A 5,716-nucleotide genomic window follows, 5' to 3' on the forward strand; every position below is an offset into this window, starting at 1 on the left:
CTTGCAGAGTTTTGGACCAGACCTGAAAATGGCAACCCCCCACCATGTACGGTTTAGGCTGTAGTCAGAGTTTTAGGCGGAGAAGAAAAATAAAAATGACTAGAACTGCAAGCAGTTATCACGGGGCCCAATCCTCCGATGCCAGTCGCCCCCGACACCCCGCGGAGCGCGTGAAAGCGGAACCCGAAGTCGGCGGCAGGGAGGCAAACGTCGGTAAATATCCAGAGGCGCGAGCCACGACGTCTGCAGTACGCCGCTGTTGCAAACGTAGCGGTCAACAGTTCACCTCCATGCATATACAGAGTCTCTTGTAAAATATCAGCACTCTCTAAGAGCTTGTCAATAACAAAACGTCGCGCTTTGTCCCCGGCCCCCTGTCCAAGGTGTAAACCACGTGAGTTATATGACACAACTCTCATGATCATATCCAAATGATGTGTATCAATCAATTATAATATATTAAACAACAAAGTCTTGCAACTCTCAATGTAAAGTGAATCACCTTCATCCTACACAGTCTACACATAAATACAGCTATGGCAAAATACTTCAACCTGGTATTGTCTTCTAAAATAACCCATGAAATGGTCATATTACATTGAATGAAAGCTAATCAGTGTAAAGATTATGAATTATAATTCTGTTAATGATGGTGCAAAGCCTCAGTGGGATTAGTAGGCGTAGTACTTTTTCGCCCGCAGTGTTGCACCTAAATGAAATAGATTAAAGGTTCAATACCTTTTCACCAGTAATATTAGGCTATACTTATGATTAAATATGATACACCATATTGGAATATTTACTCTAGCAGCAATTTTCTCCCACACAAATTCTCTCTCTTGTTGTTTTTTGAATTCGCTGTATGTGCGCATGAGTATTTCCGCCGACCCGTTTGTGGTTGTTACCATGGTGAATTGTAGTATCATGGCTCCATTCATGCTGCCTGCGAAAGAACTTTTGAGCAGAAATGGGCGTGGCCTATATCATGTGATTCAGCTTGATTCAAGGAACACGTGGATGTATGGTTTTCTAATGTGCGATGTGTAATGTGGGAGTTAAAGGCAAAAAAACATTACAGCGCCACCTAGTGGTCCACATGTGTACTTTTTGGTAGGTGTGGTCCATGACCAATTGTCTATCTACCCTGTAAATGTAAAGTTGTTCACGTTAGTGTAAGTAGTAAATTTAGACGTGGGTCCCATAGGCCACGTCCACTTTGACCCCTCAGTGCCCCACTCTAGGGTTGGCCTCAGGAGTGGCCCTAAATGGTACCCAACAAATTTTGTAAAAATAGGATGAGCAGTTCTTGAGATATAAACTTTTTGTACTTGTATGGAGCGCAGCGGGGCTGCCACTGTCTAGTCAGACTGTGTGGACCTCCTGAAGTCCAACACGTCTTACCAAATTTGCAATTATCCATCAATTTTCGTAAAACGGCCCATATTTGAGCCCATATTTCAGCTTTATAGAGTTGATTTCTCGCATAAAAAAGTCTCAGAAGGGAATTTAGTAACGCAACATTGCAGTTTCTGAAATATGAGACTTGCTGTCTCGTCTCCAATGTATCTGTATGTGGTTCCTCAACCAATCAGCGCGCAGCTCATCTAAATATTCATGAGCATACCATATTTGGAAGAAAAGCTCTGCAAATAGGGCCAAAACAGAGGGATGCATAAGGGTCCATAAAATAGCAACTGGGCAATTTTCAGCCCAATCAATGTTACATACCCTCTTAGGAGACCTTAAGGAACAGTGTGAAATACCCTATATAATCATTCTATCACCCCTTTAAACTTTTAATTTTCAGGAAGTGATGAAGCTGAATAAATCCTTCTTTGTAAATCGTAACGCTGTATATTTTAATCTTAATGGCCGTAACGTTTAATCATTCTAGAATTAGTTTTTGTAAAATGAAGTTAATGTATCTGTAAGTAATAAAACACGTTGATTTTTTCGTCTCGGAGAGTTGTATAATATTTACGATAGTACCTGAAGGTCTCATGTCTGGGCAGGAAACGCAAATCGTTATTTGAATGAACAGACCAATCAGCTACATCGCCGGACTGGAGCTTTCTGTTACTCTTGCCCAATCAGCGCGCTGCACCGTTGTTTGCCTTGCTTTTTGAATTGAGTTCGGGCAAATACCTACTCGGGACTACTATTAAGCAGTTAGCTAGCTGTCAACAAGTAACCACATTTCGACAATTTGGACTATTCACGCATAAAGGGCAACATGCCCACCAGACTTGCCATATAACGAAGAGATGTTATAGATTTTAGAGTGTTCTAGAGTGTTTTGGGCCGAAGAGGAATTCTCGGGAATTCTTTATTGTATTGTTGACTTGAAGTTACTAGCTAACGTTAGCTCGGTAGCTAACGTTAGCTAATTTAGTTAGAGAGCTCATTGAATTAAGTTAGCTCGCCCCCGTTTCTGTAATTCCTTGATATAAGTTACCAGCCATCGAAACAGGCGGTAAGTTTGGTTTACGATTCTTTGAGGTTGTTTTTGTGCTGTTGAAAACGCATTATACCTTAACGTTAGCTAACATCCGGTGACGTTAAGCAAAGGGAATTTTGTACCGTGAGGAATACAGCCAACGTTAACTGGGCTAACGTTAGCGTAAAAAATAAGTGTGGATATATCCTTTGAGTTAATAACCCCGGGTGGCCTAATCATTCAAAACATTTTGACCATTATATTAGACAGAGCATGTCTTAAGAAACACAAGCGTCTCTTTTTGTTCATTCCCTGTAACGTTTGATAGTTTGGACAATTTGGTGCCTCCACAAGTTCCTGGCATGGCTGACAGCAGCATAGTGACTTTAGGGACAGCTCGAAGTCTGCTGGATTCTTCGGTCTATGATTCGAAGATCGCCGAAACCACCAAGGACCATGTATTTCTGGGGATGGCATGTGAAGACGGGGAAGGTCAGTATGTATGGGTTACCTTTTTTCTCAACCTCCTTTCTCTGAATATGACTAAATACCTATTACACCTTCGGCGTAGATAATACCAAATAGTGGCCGCAAATCGCAATGATTCAAATTTCGAGAGACGTGCCATGTCCACACGCTGGTTGAAATAATGTAACTGGATGTTTACTTGCGTCTGTGGACCCCACCTTGTAAGCATGCAACAGCCTTAGACTACATTTGATTTTGCCAGTTGGACATAATGCAGTCTTTGGTCCAGGATTATCTGAAACGGGAACCCATAAAACAAATATCATTGACTTTTCTCTTGACAGTATGGGGGGCAGTTAGTCACAGGGAGGTCTGGATCAAACCCTGCTAATAAGCTTGTGATGGAGTTCATTTTAGGTCTATTAACATTTTTTGCTGTCCTATCATAAGGCCAATTATATTGACTTAAAATGGATTCGAAATGCAGTGAGGTAGATATCATTTTTTATGTGGGAATTGAAATTCGTTCTTATGTTCCACTACAGGGAACATGTATTAGCTTCCTACTTTATTTTTGTAATTATCCCCCGCTTCCCAATTTCTATGCAACCCCTTTTCTCTTTCATCTTAATCAGTGATATAGGTGGATTGTCTGGCTGTAACCCTTGGCTGTCAGTCAATATGAGCAAAAACTTACATAACCTCCCAGAGACGACTTACTTCTTGACCTGTCTCTTTCCCAATTCTTTTGTGTGTGTGTGTGTGTGTGTGTGTGTGTGTGTGTGTGTGTGTGTGTGTGTGTGTGTTTTTCTCTCATTCCCCTGTCCCATTTCCTCCTTGTTCACTCTGTCTCTCTGTTGCTCTTCATCTCTCCCAGATATGCTGCCAAAAGTGGAGACAAGGGTTGTTCTTGTGGGAGAAGCAGGCAGAAATGGGGCGCTGGTCAAAGCTCTGCAGGTACATAAATTCTCTATTAATCCTGAAGGTCCGCTGGTTCACTGGCTTATATTAAGGTGACAGGCCTCCACGATCTGAGCTTGTCAACATCACTGCTGTTTTCTGTTTAATAAGTAGGACCAGAGCTTTCTATTAACGCTGGCTGCTGGCCAAACAGCTGACTATTTATTTAAGTTCAGCCAGCTACTTTAATATATTATATGAAATAGTGCAGTTGAAAGGTTGTGTCCTTCCAAGTATCATGGCTATATTAGTTTTGAATTTTCAATTCGTTTTTTTAGTTTAGTTTAGACTTTTGGATTTCAGGTTAGGTCAGGGTCGAAAATTTGCGGGGTGCACTAGTAGCTACAATACAGGTTGGCAACAGTGATGAAAAATATTGTTATTGGTACTGCAGTTGTCAACAGTAATGTTACCTAAGTGAATTCAGTGTGTAGTTCCTTTTTTAGCAACAGTTTACTTTATTTGCAATAGAGCTGGGGGTAAACGATTATTTATTAAACGATTAATCGGGCGATTATTTTATCGATTAGTTGACTAATCTAACGACTAATTGGACGATTAATATAACTATTATTTTTCTGTTGCTCATTAATAAAAACCATAATGTATCTCAAATAAATACCAAAAAATTCTTAATAATATATTTTATTAAACAATTTTGCACAGCAAAAAATCTTCTGCTTTACACAAAATAAAATAATTATTTTACTGTTATACAAAATGAAAGGCCAGCCTGTTTACTCTTTTACAGTATCAACATAACTCTCTTGTTCAAAAAAATCAAGTTGTAGTGCAAAAAAGAAAAACACTGTGCAGTGCCCAGTACAGACATTCCTGAGAGTGTTTAACACAATATAACAGTCCCAACATAAAACCTGATGCATAATCAAACTGACTCTCTTAACTGCTATTCTGTAGGTTTACATGCTAATGCAGCTGTGCACTTTGGTGGTGCTAGGCTAACCAACGCATCTCTGTGCAGTTTGTTCGTGCTAGGTTAGTAGCTAACGTTCACGTTAGCTAACGTTAGCTACTACAGATAGCTGTGTTCTGCAGCCGTAAGCTAGCTACCATTCAAGCCAACATTAGATGATAACTAACGTTAGCTAAACACAGCTGTCTAGGCGCCACTAGCTAGCTAACGTTAACGTTAGCTACTAACCTAGCACGAACAAACTGCACGGAGAGCTAAGATAGTTAGCTAGCACCACCTAAGTGCACAGGCTACACCACACACTACACAAACATGAAATTAATTTAGCCAACGTTAGTACTTGGTACTATATTTGAAGTATTCCCATACCTTCGAAAACTTAAGGGCGAGCTGTTTTTTTTAGGACTTTTTCTTTTCATGGGGCTTTTTGCAGGGCTTTGTTGGGAATTCTCTGAGGAGGTTGCTGTTTCATCCTCCATCCTGCAATGTTTTGGTCTCCCACATGTGTGTGTAGCGAAGCGTCGACGCAAAAATACGACGTCGACGTAATTTTGACGTCGATGCGTCAATGTCATTGACGCGTCGCTACAGGCCTAATTTGCAATCATTTCCCAAAAGCATCATATATCTTACAGTTACATTGCAGGATATAGGGTCCTTTCTCTTACAGAAAGAGTTGTATTTCAGTGTTTGGATCAGAATCAGTAATTGTTTTATTACTGCAAGTCCATTCAGCTTGACAGATATCTCACATACAGGGTTTTTTTCTGGCTCAGAATGGGCCTTTGGGGGGAGACATTAAGTGGGGGGTCTTGGGGTCCTCCCCCAGAAAATTTTAAGCATCAAAGACTAAATTTCCTGCATTCTGCTGACATTTTTAGGCACCAATTTATGATGAGAGCATATTTAGTTATGTC

General features: G+C 40.5%; 1 long non-coding RNA gene across 1 annotated transcript; it reads left to right on the forward strand.

The window, feature by feature from the left end:
- Positions 1-2,051: 2,051 nt before the first annotated feature.
- LOC116037167 lies at positions 2,052-3,868 on the forward strand. Its single transcript, XR_004101805.2, has 3 exons — positions 2,052-2,473; positions 2,766-2,929; positions 3,783-3,868. It is a non-coding gene; the product is annotated as an uncharacterized LOC116037167 (long non-coding RNA).
- The last annotated feature ends 1,848 nt before the right edge of the window (positions 3,869-5,716 follow it).

Source organism: Sander lucioperca, chromosome 11 (assembly GCF_008315115.2).
Source record: "Sander lucioperca isolate FBNREF2018 chromosome 11, SLUC_FBN_1.2, whole genome shotgun sequence".
NCBI lineage: Eukaryota > Metazoa > Chordata > Actinopteri > Perciformes > Percidae > Sander > Sander lucioperca.